Here is a 16,043-nt window from a genome sequence, read left to right as displayed (position 1 = left end):
GGGATTGTCAATGCCACCAGCACTCACTACCTGAGTGCTAATGAGTTGATTATTAAAAATTGGCACCAACTCTGCACATCCTGCACTTGGGTTGAGGCACTGCCATATGCTACGGCATTGTGCTCTCAAATCTCTCTCTTGCCCACAGGCGAACTTCCTGTTACTCGATGAGAAGCCAGGTCTCATCAAAAAGCATATCACAAGCTTGCATTATAGGAAGTGCATTAAATTTTTTATCTACTTCAGTTTCCCAGCAGAAGATGGCCAGAGGCTAACCATTAAAGCTGACTACTTACCCTCCCTTATTTTAACCTTTCATATGCACTAAGTAACTCCATTTCACAACACTTTGCCACAGCTAGAACACTTAAATCCTCGCCAAAATGTGCATGTTTGCTGCTAAAACTGTACATTCCCAAAATACTCTTTTTAAAATCTGAACCAGTTTCCCTGCATCGTGGGTCGTCTAATACCTCGCGCGCCTAATGTAGAAAAGTCGTCTCGAAATCCGGGGAGGAGTTTTCAGCATGTAAATGGAAAGCATTGCAACACAAATGCTGATCACGGACCCTTGAGAATAATGTGACACAGTGAATCAGCTCGAATCAGAGCAAACGAAGTGGACCTTCGAAGGTAGATGTGAATCATTCTGATAGATGAGGGAGAGGAAGGTAAGTGTTGGTGAATTAGAAGGTGGAGCAAAACTGATTAAGTTAAGCCCTGAGGCACTTTCCCTGTTGGACGGGATATTTCCAAATAAAACTATTCCATGGGACAAATCGTGATTCTGTACCCACCTCATTTCTCAGCAATCACCCAACCCTCCAAAATTTAGGGCAAGATAGTGGGGTAGTGAGAATGTGATTGGGGATCATCGAGAAATCTAGCCTGTTTCTCCGGGGACATTGTTTATAATGGTGGAATGAATCTGGAATATCAAGTAAATTTCAGATAAGGTGACATGAAACTACGATGAGAGGCCATTAGAAAACAAAAATGTGCGTAGCTAAGAGATCGTAAGAACTGCAGATGCTGAAGTCAGAGATAACGCTGTGTGGAAATGAATGAACACAGCAGGCCAGGCAGCATCAGAAGAGCAGGAAAGCTGACGTTTCGGGTCGGGACCCTTCTCAGGACTGGGGCTTCAGAAATTTGAATAGCTAATGCCCTATAGTGAAGGAAATCTGACGTCCTTAGATAGTCTAGCCTACATGTGACCCAACACGATCGAGCTTACCCTTAATGACTCTAACAAGTCAGTCAGTTCAAAAGCAATTATGTATGAGCCAGAGATATTAGGAACTGCCGATGCCAATCTGAGATAACAAAGTGTGGAGCTGGATGAACACAGCAGGCCAAGCAGCATCCGAGGAGCAGGAAAGCTGACGTTTCGGGTCGAGACCCTTCGTTAGAAAAAGGTCCGAGCCACATTCGTATCCAATAAAAGAGCACATAAAAAATACATGGTTGCAACGCAAAAATAAAAGCGCTTATTTGTAAACATGACGGTAAAATATACTAAAGGGTAAATCAAACGTTTGGCATGCATGGGAAAAAAAATTCTCAGGCCCTTCTCTTCTTCCCATGCACACACAAGCGCACATATAAAACACATAAATAGGCTAGGCCCGAAACTTCAGCTTTTGTGCTCCTGAGATGCTGCTTGGCCTGCTGTGCTCATCCAGCTCCACACTTTGTTATCTTGAATGTTCCATTCCCATGCGTCTTCTGCCACGCTTCTTCTTGATCTTTGCTGCCTGCTTTCCAAAGCTGCCAGTTCTGATATACCTCAGACCATCCGTCTTAGTATGTAGAGGCGCCCCCCGTGTAGGACTGGGGTGGACAAGGTCAGAAATCCCACGGCACCAGGTTATAGTCCAACAGGTTTACTTGAAAACACCTGACGAAGGGGCTACCCTCCGAAACGTGAGTTTTCAAACGAGCCTGTTGGACTATAACCTGGCGTGGTGTGAGTTCTGGCCTTCCCCACCCGTGTTAAAACACTGACAAACCGTACACTTTCCTACCCACGGGAATGGACACACCCCCCAGATCACAGAACTCCAGGCTGCCTCTGAGCTACCGAACAGCTAACACACACGGTTGCCCCTGTGGAGAACTGGCAGCGCTTCTGACAGATGTTGTCAGCGTCGCTTCCCGACCACTGGGGCTTTCCTTTAACACAGGAGACAGGCAAACAAACGAATGGCGTTGACACAACTCATCACAACCTCTGACAGACACAGCCATCCATTCAAACACAACACTGATCCACCCCTCTACAGTAACAGAAACAGACACGAGTAAGGAGATGCGTATAATAAGTCAATTTTTATTTACATTTGGATCAGATTTACGTCAACAACAAAGTGTATCAAGTTGCAGCTGTTAGATCTGCAATATCTGTTGATGTTCGGAAACATATGTTCATAGATTAGATTTTCGCCAGCTACTTGATTCAAATAATTAAACAGAAACATTTTGCCTTACAATAATTAGACAATTCCCTGCCAATACATCCCCCCGCACACCCATGCATTCCGAACATTCAATTTACTGTTTAATACACTTTGATCACTATGTTTATCGGGGAGACGATTTGCGAACGACACACATCGCCATTTGCCAGCCTATGTGTAGTTTCCTCACACTGCCGGAGATTTAAAGGAATCATCTGACTATTTTGCAACAGGCTCGATTCCCTTTTCAGCCAGCGCTTTGCAGAACTGATTTGCGCTGAATCCAAATAATCCCCGCCCTGGATGTTGGCGTGAAAACCCGTCACCTTAATGAGTTGCCTGTGCGGGGACCAAACGAACTCCTTCGAGCGCCGGAGCTGTAATAATAGTCCCATTGGGTGAGGGGTGAATAAACATCTGACTCACTCCTACCACAGACACGGTTGCTTTGACATTGCCTGCACTCCCAGCAATAACAAACATGTTGGAGGTACGGTAACACGGCACAGTCTGAAATAACCAACAGATCCTCCCAGTCTTCTCTAAGAGTCAGTTACCCCAATATCAAAGTTAGTAAGAAATGTTTTTGGGGCAGTTCATTTTCCATGGGTAATCGGCGTCTATGGCATCTCCATGTTTATTGCTTAATTTTCTATTGCGATGTGTACATAAAACGCACATGTATCTGTAAAAAATGTACAGAATATATATCGAACTGTATTGAACTTGACTTTTTATTTAAATATGACAAGAAGTACGAGAAATACAGTCTTGTACAGTTGTTTGACATCACATTCTCAATAACCTATTACTTAAAGGTCCCTGCATACATTATCCTTCCTGACAATACATATGACAGGCAAAGGTCCTGCTGGAGTTATTACTTCTGTCAAATATGACCAGACCGGATTACATCTGGAATACAGAAACACCTGATACAACGTAACGTCTCTCCCAAAGACTTGAAGGTACACAGGGACTCAGAATTTAGAAATATCTTTCCACCCTGTTGTGAACACACACACGCCCACAATTGTTTTGACTTTGTTCTCATGGCTGAGGTCATGTTTTTCCTTCACCTTCAATCTTCAATACCCTGCCCTTACCCAGTGCAATACCTCCCCAAGAGACAAAATTACCGATCCGTCGGGACGTTGTTTAAGAAGCACTGGACTCAAAGGCGAGAACAAATAACACGTCCTCTGAGGCAGTGTGCTGAAAACAGGTGTCCAGGCACCACCGGAGATCAGACATGGAAGACAAGAGTGGTGTATGACTGCACCAGATAGCCAATTATGGGGAGGGGGAGAGAGGTCAAATATCCCGCGGATATCCCACGAAAGGCATCTGCTCAAATGTCTGTCAGAGCCACCACAGGACAATAGAGGAAAAATATCTTATAGATTTAGTCTTTGCTGAATCCACATTGCTGGAAACACACCCTTTGGGGGAATAAAAACTTGCATTTACATAGTACCTTGCATGATTCAGGATTTCCGAGAGCACTTCATGGCTAATTAGGTACTTTGGAAATGTAGTCATTGTTGTAATGCGGGAAGTGTAATAAGGGCAGATGTCAGATTGTAAAGTTCCCCAAAAGACGATGAAATAAATGATCAGGCAACTTCATTTTGCTGTTTCAGAGATAGTAGGAACTGCCGATGCTGGAGAATCTGAGATAACAAAGAGAGTCTGTGATAATGGGAACTGCAGATGCTGGAGAATCCAAGATAATAAAATGTGAGGCTGGATGAACACAGCAGGCCCAGCAGCATCTCAGGAGCACAAAAGCTGACGTTTCGGGCCTAGACCCTTCATCAGAGAGGGTTATCTCTGATGAAGGGTCTCGGCCCGAAACGTCAGCTTTTGTGCTCCTGAGATGCTGCTGGGCCTGCTGTGTTCACCCAGCCTCACATTTTATTAACAAAGGGAGTCTAGCTGGTTTTGGGATGCGGTCGGGGGAGGAGAGATTGTGAAGATACACGATCCGCTATTCCCGACGTGGCCTCCTCTACATCGGGGAGACCAAGTGGAGGCTTGGGGATCGCTTTTGTGGAACACCTACGCTCAGTTCACAACAAACGACTGTACCCCCCAGTCGCGAACCATTTCAACGCCCCCTCCCATTCCTCAGATGACACGTCCATCCTGGGCCTCCTGCAGTGCCATAATGATGCCACCCTAAGGTTGCAGGAATAGCACCTCATATTTCGCTTGGGAAACCTGCAGCCCAATGGTATCAATGTGGACTTCACAAGCTTCAAAATCTCCCCTCCCTCAACCACATCCTAAAACCAGGCCAGCTGGTACCTGCCTCTCTAACCGGTCCTTCCTCCTACCTATCCCCCTCCCCACCTCAAGCTCCACCCCCATCTGCTACCTCATCCCACCTCCTTGACCTGTCTGTCCTCCCTGGGCGGATCTATCCACTCCCTAACTCCTCATCTACACTCAATTTTTACGGGCTCCACCCCGGCCTCTGTGACCAGTCTGTCTCCTCTCCACCTATTTTCACCTTTATCCATCTTCTATCTGCCTCCCCCTCTCCCTATTTATTTCAGAATCCCCTTCCTCTCCCCCATTTCTGAAGAAGGGTCTAGACCCAAAACATCAGCTTTCTGGCTCCTCTGATGCTGCTTGGCCTGCTGTGTTCATCCAGCTTTACACGTTGATTTTGGTGTTGGCTGGTTGAGAGACTCATATTGGTCAAAACAGCAGCATTTCCATCCTAGGAACAGTATTTTAAACCTAAGTACCTTGGACAGTTTGGATTAAGAGTTGACATCTCTGCCTTACTGCAGATACAAGGATATTTCCCCCACCAGAAAGGAGATTAAAATATTCAGATGATGCTATTAAAGCCAACGAAAATGGTGTGGTTTAAAATTGAGAATAACACCAATGCAGTGATTTGAAAGAGTTGCAATCAGAAGTTGTAAGAGTATTGATAAAAATATGCCTCTGAGCATGGAAGCACTTAATTTTCTGGAGTTCTTTCAGACAGCAGTTAATAAAGGGCAACTCTGTGAACATCCTGGTGTCAGAGAATTGTAGGCCCGCAACTTTGGCACATGGATACACCCGATTCAGGTACATGCAGTGGAGTTCACAAGTTTGGCATGTGTCAGACATGTGCACCTTGCTTGAGTAACGCTCCAGCAGTCACAGTTGCATATTGATGTACACAATGGTTATATTCCATTATCAGATAATGTACCTTAAAATTCAGTGAGGATTCATTTCCTTGAATGTAACTGGGAGAAACTTTGTGCGCCTAAATGTTAAATAGACATTTGTGGTTAAATATTGTGGTTGATAGAATGGCTCAGGGAGAGACATTTTAATCAACTGATCATTAGTTAGCTCTTGTTTTAGTGGTAGCATACAACAGTGGCACATGCGGCATTATAGTCATGCTCAATGAGATAAATGTTGCACAGATCCAACAACTCATGGTCATCCAAGAAGCATAATAGAGCACCAGTAGTGGTATGGTGGCTCAGTGGCAAGGACTGTTGTCTCAGAGACCAGGAACCCTGGTTTGATTCTGGCTTTGGGTGACTGTCAGTGTGGAGTTTGCACATTCTGCCTGTATGGGTTTCCTCCCACTAGTCCGAAACTGAGATGGCTTGGTTGATTGGCCGTGGTAAATGTGGGGTCACGGGGACAGGGTGGGTGGATTGATTTGGTTTGGATGCACATTGGCGATTTGGTGCAAACTCAATGGGCTAAATGGCCTCTTTCCTCACTTTACATATTACTCAATGATTCAGAATTCGAATCAACAGCAATCAGGAACCCCATGCTCTGCCATATTCCCCCACTCTATCATTACTACCAAGATAGGAAATTAACCATGGTTCAAAGGAATACTTTAGGAGGCTGTGCCAGGTGTAGCACCAGGCATATTGAAAAATGAAGTGACAACCTGGTGAAGCTACAACGGAAGACTACTTGTTTGCCAAAAGCTGTTGCAGCAGGTGAATGACAAGGATAAATTATTACATAACCAATGGATCAGATCTGAGCTCTAGAATCCTGTCACATCAAATTCTGAATGGTCGTGCTTAATTAGGCAACTCACTGAAAGGGAAGTTTCCACAAATATCCTATTCCTCGGTGTATGGGGGTCAAACATATCAGTTCAAAAGACAAGATGAAGTGTTTGCAACAATCTTCAGCCAGAAGTGCCAAGTGGATGAATCATCTTGGCTTTCTGAGATCCCCAGCATTATTGATACCTGTCTTCATTAAATTCGAGTCACTCCGTGTTGCACCAAGAAATGACTGAAGTCACTAGGTGCTGCAAAAGCAATGGACCATGACAACACTCTGGTGATTGTACTGAAGACTGGTGCTCCAGAATTTGCCAGACTTTGAGCCAAGCTGTTCCAGTACAATTACAAGACTGACATATGCCTGGCAATGCGGAAATTTGCCCACGTATATCCTATTAATAAAAATCAGACTAATCCAACCTGTCCAATTAAAACATCAGAGATAATGGGAACTGCAGATGCTGGAGATTCCAAGATAATAAAATGTGAGGCTGGATGAACACAGCAGGCCAAGCAGCATCTCAGGAGCACAAAAGCTGACGTTTCGGGCCTAGACCCTTCATCAGAGAGGGGGATGGGGGGAGGGAACTGGAATAAATAGGGAGAGAGGGGGAGGCGGACCGAAGATGGAGAGCAAAGAAGATAGGTGGAGAGGGTGTAGGTGGGGAGGTAGGGAGGGGATAGGTCAGTCCAGGGAAGACGGACAGGTCAAGGAGGTGGGATGAGGTTAGTAGGTAGCTGGGGGTGCGGCTGGGGGTGGGAGGAAGGGATGGGTGAGAGGAAGAACCGGTTAGGGAGGCAGAGACAGGTTGGACTGGTTTTGGGATGCAGTGGGTGGGGGGGAAGAGCTGGGCTGGTTGTGTGGTGCAGTGGGGGGAGGGGATGAACTGGGCTGGTTTAGGGATGCAGTGGGGGAAGGGGAGATTTTGAAACTGGTGAAGTCCACATTGATACCATATGGCTGCAGGGTTCCCAGGCGGAATATGAGTTGCTGTTCCTGCAACCTTCGGGTGGCATCATTGTGGCAGTGCAGGAGGCCCATGATGGACATGTCATCAAGAGAATGGGAGGGGGAGTGGAAATGGTTTGCGACTGGGAGGTGCAGATGTTTGTTGCGAACTGAGCGGAGGTGTTCTGCAAAGCGGTCCCCAAGCCTCCGCTTGGTTTCCCCAATGTAGAGAAAGCCGCACCGGGTACAGTGGATGCAGTATACCACATTGGCAGATGTGCAGGTGAACCTCTGCTTAATGTGGAATGTCATCTTGGGGCCTGGGATGGGGGTGAGGGAGGAGGTGTGGGGACAAGTGTAGCATTTCCTGCGGTTGCAGGGGAAGGTGCCGGGTGTGGTGGGGTTGGAGGGCAGTGTGGAGCGAACAAGGGAGTCACGGAGAGAGTGGTCTCTCCGGAAAGCATTCTTTGACAGGGGTGGGGATGGAAAAATGTCTTGGGTGGTGGGGTCGGATTGTAAATGGCGGAAGTGTCGGAGGATAATGCGTTGTATCCGGAGGTTGGACTCCCTTGTTCGCTCCACACTGCCCTCCAACCCCACCACACCCGGCACCTTCCCCTGCAACCGCAGGAAATGCTACACTTGTCCCCACACCTCCTCCCTCACCCCCATCCCAGGCCCCAAGATGACATTCCACATTAAGCAGAGGTTCACCTGCACATCTGCCAATGTGGTATACTGCATCCACTGTACCCGGTGCGGCTTTCTCTACATTGGGGAAACCAAGCGGAGGCTTGGGGACCGCTTTGCAGAACACCTCCGCTCAGTTCGCAACAAACATCTGCACCTCCCAGTCGCAAACCATTTCCACTCCCCCTCCCATTCTCTTGATGACATGTCCATCATGGGCCTCCTGCACTGCCACAATGATGCCACCCGAAGGTTGCAGGAACAGCAACTCATATTCCGCCTGGGAACCCTGCAGCCATATGGTATCAATGTGGACTTCACCAGTTTCAAAATCTCCCCTTCCCCCACTGCATCCCTAAACCAGCCCAGTTCATCCCCTCCCCCCACTGCACCACACAACCAGCCCAGCTCTTCCCCCCCACCCACTGCATCCCAAAACCAGTCCAACCTGTCTCTGCCTCCCTAACCGGTTCTTCCTCTCACCCATCCCTTCCTCCCACCCCCAGCCGCACCCCCAGCTACCTACTAACCTCATCCCACCTCCTTGACCTGTCCGTCTTCCCTGGACTGACCTATCCCCTCCCTACCTCCCCACCTACACCCTCTCCACCTATCTTCTTTGCTCTCCATCTTCGGTCCGCCTCCCCCTCTCTCCCTATTTATTCCAGTTCCCTCCCCCCATCCCCCTCTCTGATGAAGGGTCTAGGCCCGAAACGTCAGCTTTTGTGCTCCTGAGATGCTGCTTGGCCTGCTGTGTTCATCCAGCCTCACATTTTATTATCTTACAATTAAAACATCAGACTACTTTCAATCAGCAGCAAAGAAATGGAAGGTGTTATTGACAAACCGATCAAACAGCACTTATTCAACAATCATCTGCTCACAGAGGCTCAGTTCAGTTTTAGCCAGGGCCAGCCAGCTTCTGATCTCATTCCAGCCTTGGTTAAAAGCTTAAGAGAGGAACTGAGGGGTGCTGCCCTTGACAAGAAGGCAACATTTGATAAGTATTGCAGCAAGAATCTCTAGTAATCGGATCGGTGGGAATCAGGGAGAAATCTCTCCATGATTTGGAGTCATAGAATAAATGCAGATGGTTAGGGCTGTTGGAGTGTGATAAATTGTGTACAATTTACATATTCATATAGATTAATATAAAGTTTAGAATTTGGATTGCACAACAATGGCATACGAGTATTTATACATTCATGAAGTGTTTAAAGTCAACATAGTCAGACAGCCCAGTCCAGAACGTTGGTATAATCCAGTGTATGGCAGACAACAGGTTACTGCAAAACCCCAGGAGTGTTAACAGAAGATTGTTGACACTAGCGGGTTTCCATCAGGGTTAAGTAAACATTGAGAGGCACGGATTGTTTCTTTAGGGAAAAAAAACAGAGGTTGAAAGCTTTTAGAAATAGCAAGAACTGCAAATGCTGGAGTCAGAGGAAATATAGTGTAGAGCTGGAGAAACTCAACAGGCCAGGCAGTGTCAGAGAAGCAGGAAAGCTGACATTTCCGCGGATGCTGCTTGGCCTGCTGTGTTCATCCAGCTCCACACTTTGTTATCTTGGATTCTCCAGCATCTGCAGTTCCTATTATTTCTGATACAATTTCCGGTTGGGATCTTTCTTCAAAAATGGGGATGGGGATGGGGTCTGGGAAATAAATAGAGAGGGGAGGGGCGGGGCTGGGGAAAGTTGTTGGGATGGTGATAGGCGAATGCAGGTAGGGAGTGGTGGGGATTGGTCAGTGAGATTGGAGGGGAGGATAGGTGGGAGAGAAGATGGACAGGTTGCATCAGGTCAAGGAGGCAGAAATGAGAGGGAGGGTTGGACATGTGATGAGGCCGGGGGTGAGCAGATCTTAAAATGGGTGAATTCCATGTTTCGGCCATCGTGTTGTAGGCTCCCGAGGAGAAATATGAGATGTTGCTCCTCCAGTTTGCGGGTGGTGTCATTGTGGCACTGGAGGAGGCCCAGAATGGACATGTCATCCAGGGGGTGGGAGGAGGTGTTAAAATGGTTGGTGACCAGAAGGTGTTGTCATTTGATATGTACAGAGCGCAGATGCTCTACTATACAGTCTCTGAGTCTATGCTTGATCTCACTGCTGTAAAGGGCATCAAGAGAAGTGGATACAGTAGGTTAAGTTGGCAGATGTACAGGTAAACCCTTGTCTGATATAGGTTTGCTTTGGGCCTTGAATGGGGGTGTTAGGGGAGTTGTCAGGGCAGGTATAGCACTTCCTGCAGTTGCAGGGAATGGTGCCAGGGATGCTGGGGTTAATGGGGAGAGTAGGGCAGACGAAGGATTGGCAGAGTGAGCCGTCCCTAAGAAAGGCAGATATGGGTGGTGAAGGAAATATCTGTTTGCTCATGGGGTGGATTGTAGGTGGCAGATGTGGCAGAGAGTGATACGATGGATATGGATTTTGTTGGGGTGATTTTTGAGGATAAGGGGAATTCTGTCTTTATTTTTTTCGGGGGGAGGGGGTTTGAGGGCAGAAGTGTGGGAAATACAGGAGATGTGGTTGAGGGCATTTTTGATCTCCAGTGCGGGGAGGTTGTGTTCCTGGAAATAGGAGGATATCTGGGATGTCGGAGAGTAGAATGCTCCATCTTGGGAGCAGATGTGGCAGAGGCAGAGGGATTGGGAGTCGGGGATCGCATTCTTGCAGGAAGGTGGGTGTGAGAAGGTGTAGCCTGGGTGGCTGTGGGAATTGGTGGCCTTGAAATTGATGTCAGTTTTGAGGTGATCACCAGAGATGGAGACAGAGAGGTCCAGAAAGGACATGGAGGTATTGGAGATGGCTCAGGTGAATTTGAGGTAGGGGTAAAAGGTGTTAATAAAGTTGATGAACTGTTCAAGCTCCACGAGGGATCGGAAGGCAGCACCAAAACAATCATCAATTTCGCAGAGGAAGAGGTGGGGCATATTGCCAGTGTAACAGTGGGAAAGGGACTGTTCCACATATCCTACTGCAGAAGCAGGCATAGCTTGGGACCATGTGGGTGCCCATGGCCACCCCCTTAGTCTGTAGGAAGTGAGGGGAGTTGAAGGAGAAGTTGTTCAGGGTAAGGACGAGTTTGGTTAAGCAGATGAGGGTGTTGGTGGAGGGGGACTGGTTGGGCCTGTGGGAGAGGAAGAAATAGAGAGCTTTTGGGCTATCTGTGTGGGGGATACAAATGTACAGGGATTGGATGCCCATAGTGAAGATGAGGTGTTGGGGAGCTGGAAATTGGAAGTCTTGGAGGAGGTGGAGGGTGTGGGTGGAGTCCTGGATAAAGGTGCAGAGCTCCTGGCCCAGGGGGAAATAATGAGTCAAGGTAAGCGGTGATAAACTCAGTGGGGCAGGATAAGGCAGACAATGGGTTGGCTGGGACAGTCAAGTTTGTGGATTTTCGGAAGGAGATAGAAACGGGCGGTGCAGGGTTGGCCAATGATGAAGTCGGAGGCTGTTGGTCGGAGATCACTTGAAGTGATGAGGTTATGAATGTTTTGAGAGATGATGGTTTGGTTGTCAGGGGTGGGGTCATGATCAAGGGGGAAGTAGGAGTAGGTGTCAGAGAGTTGGCACCTGACATTGGCGATGTAAACATCGGTGCACCAAACCAGTACTGCGCTTCCCTTCCCTGCAGGTTTGATAGTGAGGTGAGGATTGGAGCGGAGGGTGGCATGTTCTGTGGAGGTGAGGTCAGAGTGGGTGATAGGGGTGGAGAGGTTGAGTAGATCAATGTCACGATGGCAGTTGGAGATGAAGAGGCCGAGGGAGGGGAGGAGGACTTGGGGTGGTGTCCAGGAGGATGAAGTGTGTAGGAGGCGGGAGAAGGGGTCAGTAGAAGGTGGGTTAGGCTCACTGTTAAAGAAACAGGTACAGAGGTGGAGGTGGCAGAGAAAGAGATTGACAACCAAACATGAAGGGATTCACTGATGTGTGGGCACAGTGAGACAAAGGTGAGTCCTTTGACAAAGTCTGACTGTTCGTCCTCAGTAAGAGGGTGGTCTGGGAGATGGAGATGACCCAGCAGGGTTGGGACTGGGAGTAGAGTTGGTGGCTGGGTATGATGTCTTCGGCATTGGCGGCCCAAAGCAAACCTCCCTTATCAGACAAGGGTTTCACCTGTACATCTGCCAACTTGGTCTACTGCATCCACTGCTCCCAATGTGGCCTACTCTACATTGGTGAGAGCAAGTAGAAAGTAGGAGACTGTTTTGTTCAGCATCTGTGCTCTGTGTGCGATGAACACCAATGCCTTCTGGGCACCATCCATTTTGATTCCCCCTCCCACTCCCTGAATGGCATGTTCATCCTGGGCCTCTTCCAGTGTCACAATGACACCACTCGCAAACTGGAGGAGTAACACCTCATATTCTGCCTGAGGACCCTACAGGCCAATGGCCTAAACATGGAATTCACCAGTTTTAAAATCTTCCCACCCCTGGCCTCATCTCATTTTCAACTCTCCCTCTCATCCCCGCCTCCTTGACCTAACACAGCCTGTCCATCTTCTTTCCCATCTATGCATCCTACCCATCCCACTGTCCAATCCCCACCACTGCCTACCTGCACTCAGCTATAACTATCCCACCTACCTTCCCCAGGCCCACCTCTCCTCTCTATTTATTTCCCAGCTCCCTTCCCCCTCCCCATTTCTGAAGAAAGATCCCGACCGAAAATGTCAGCTTTTGTGCTTCCCTGAAACTGCCTGGCCTGTTGTGTTCCTCCAACTCTGCACTGTATTGAAAGCTTTTAGGCCTGACTAGGGTCAGAAGAATATATTGCTTCTCCCCAGAGTGCAAGACAATTCAGGAAAAGTGCTGTTACCTATGGGTAAAAGTTTAGCTTCTGAAACTTCAAGGGCAGGAGCATTTGGTTTGACATCTGCAGGTAAAGTCTAAGCATTCAGTTTTCTGAGGATTCTTGTTAGAAGACTTCACTATTTGCAGGATGGAACCAGGATGCAACTGTTAATTCCACATTTGATATATAATAAAAGGAATTTCATTGGATTCGAATGAAAATAAAATGATGGTTCAGAAGATTGAGTGAAACAATGCTTTGGCATTTGTGTTATGTAATACATTAACTTATTTTAATTTATCTTCTATATTATAAAGTTTGGTGATAAAAAATTTACAGCTTTTTGTTTCTGATTCAGCGAACAACCACCATATAAAATTTCAACAAAAAAAATCTATCAAGCCAGATTTCATTCTGGGGTCTAATTTATTAAGTACAAGCATCAGCTAGGAACATAGGACACAGAACAGTACAGGCCCTTCAGCCCACGATGTTGTGCTGACCTTTTATCCTACTCAGATCAAATTACCTTGTGTATCCAACATTTTATTGTCCTCCATGTGCCTATCCAAGAGTCGTTTAAAAGTCTCTAAAGCATCTGACTCCATTACCGCTGCCACAGTGCATTCCTCACGCCCACCACTCTCTGTAAAAAAAGGATCAGAAAAGGAGGCCAATCATTTCAGCTGCAGAATGTCATGGAAGAGTTCCTTAGATTTCTGTCCCAGACACATCTTCAGCTGCTTCATCAATAACTTGCCCTTCATCTCATACCACAGAAGGTGCAAAACCTGACCTATTCTTGGGAAATAAAGCAAGGCAAGTGAGTGAGGTGTCAGTCGGGGGAGCACTTTGAGGCCAGTGATTATAATTCTACTAGTTTTAAAATGTTGATGGAAAAGGATAGACCAGATCTAGCAAAGTTCTAAAATGGAAGAAGGCCAGTTTTGACAGTAGGCAAGAACTTTCAAAAGTTGATTGGGGGCAGATGTTCACAGGCAAAGGAACAGCTAGAAAATGGGAAACCTTCAAAAGTGAGATAACAAAAGTCCAGAGACCGTATTTTCATGTTAGGGTGAAGGGTAAGGCTGGCAGGTGCACAGAATGCTGTGTGACTAGCGAAATTGTGGTTTTGGTTAGGAATAAGGAGGCCTATGTCAGATATAAGCAGCAGTCGCTTTTCAGACTGGAGCCTGTGATCGTCAGCGTGCATAAGGATCGGTGCTGGATCCACCACTTTTCATCACTTATAGAAATGATTTGAATATGAACACAGCGGGTATGGTTAGTAGGTTTGCAGATGACACCAAAATTGGAGGTGTGTTGGACAGTAAGGAAGATTATCTCAAAGTCCAATGGGTTCTTGATCAGATAGGCCAATGGTCCAAGGAGTGGCAGATGGAGTTCAATTTAGACAATTGTGAAGTGCTGCATTTTGGAAAGGCAAATCAGGGTAAGACTTATACACTCGATGGTAAGGATCTGGGGATTGTTGCTGAGCAAAGTGACCTTGGAGTACAGGTTCATACTTCCTTGAAAGTGGAACTGCAGGTGGATAGGATAGTGAAGAAGGCGTTTGGTATGCTTGTCTTTATTGGTCAGTGCATTGAGTATAGGAGTTGGGAGGTCATGTTGTACAGGACACTGATGAGACTATTTCTGGAATACTGTTTGCAATTCTGGTCTACCTGCTTTGGAAGGATATTGTGAAACTTGAAAGGGTTCAGACAAGATTTTCAAGGAAGTCGGCAGGGTTAGAGAGCTTTGAGCTATAGGGAGAGGCTGAATTGGTTGAGACTATTTTCCTGGACCGTCGGCTGCTGAGGAGTGATCTTATAGAGGTTCACAAAATCATGAGGGGCACGGATAGTGTGAATAGCTAATGTCTTTCCCCAGCGTGGGGGAGTCCAGAACTAGAGGGTATAGGTTTAAGGTGGGAGGGACAATTTTTAAACAAGACCTAAGGGTCAACTTTTCCATGCAGAGGCTGGCATGTGTATGGAATGAACTGCCAGAAGAAGCAGTAGAGGCTGATACGATGACAACATTTAAAAGGATTCTGCATGGGTATTTGAATAGGAAAGATTTAGAGGAATATGGGCCAAATGCTGGCAAATGGGGCTAGATTTATTTAGGATATCTGGTCTGCATGGACGAGTTAGAATGAAGAGCTTGTTTCCGTGCTGTTTAGCTCTATGAAACAATGACTCTATACAGTGGCAGCTGTGTGTTCTATCTAAAAGATGCACTGCAATAGCTCACCAAGACTGTCTAGGCAGCATCTTCCAAACCAATGACTGTTTCCACATAGAATGACCAAAGGCACCACGGTACATGGGAAGAGCACCACCTGCAAGTTTCCCTCCAAGTCCTGGCATTCAAAGTTGGAATATTATCCAAGACATTGCTGCCAGTGTCCTAACATGAAGCCAGTCCTACTCACCCATAATCCCTGTGTCCCTGCTGTCCCTCATTTCCTTGTCAGGCATGGCCATAATTTTAAATTCCTCTTTCTGGTTTTTACATTTTTCTTTAGTATCTTGCATCCTTATCTCTGCAAACTCCTTTAGCCACATAGTCCTCTGAGATCTTTGCAACCCTCCAATTCTGAACAGATCCGTATCTGCGTCATTAATTGGTCCATCATTGGTGACTATACCTTACATAACTGGGCCCCACACACTGGAATTCATTAAACGTCCCTAGCTCTCTACCCCACTCACTTCATTTCGTAAACTCCTTTAAAATCAAAGTCTTTGACCAATTTGACCAACTGACTTTGTGTCAGTTTTAATTAATAATGTTCTGTGTTAGATGTTTTTACCCTGTTAAGTTGACATCTAATTGTAAGTTGCTGTTCAAGTTCTAAAATAGATTGACATTTCTTTGTTGAACTGCTTGCATATGCAGGTGAACACAAAAGTTCCATCGGCACTATTCTGATTAAAGCAGTGCAGGCCCTTATTTTCTGACTCACATTTAGCCTTCAACTAATATCAGTCGAAGAGTTTCTTTGGTCATTCACCAGATCGCTGTTTGTAACATCATATGCACAAGTTGACAGTTCTGAGTTACCGCATTGTAACA

This window comes from Stegostoma tigrinum, chromosome 1, assembly GCF_030684315.1.
Source record: "Stegostoma tigrinum isolate sSteTig4 chromosome 1, sSteTig4.hap1, whole genome shotgun sequence".
Taxonomy (NCBI): Eukaryota; Metazoa; Chordata; class Chondrichthyes; order Orectolobiformes; family Stegostomatidae; genus Stegostoma; species Stegostoma tigrinum.
This window is presented reverse-complemented; position numbering follows the sequence as displayed.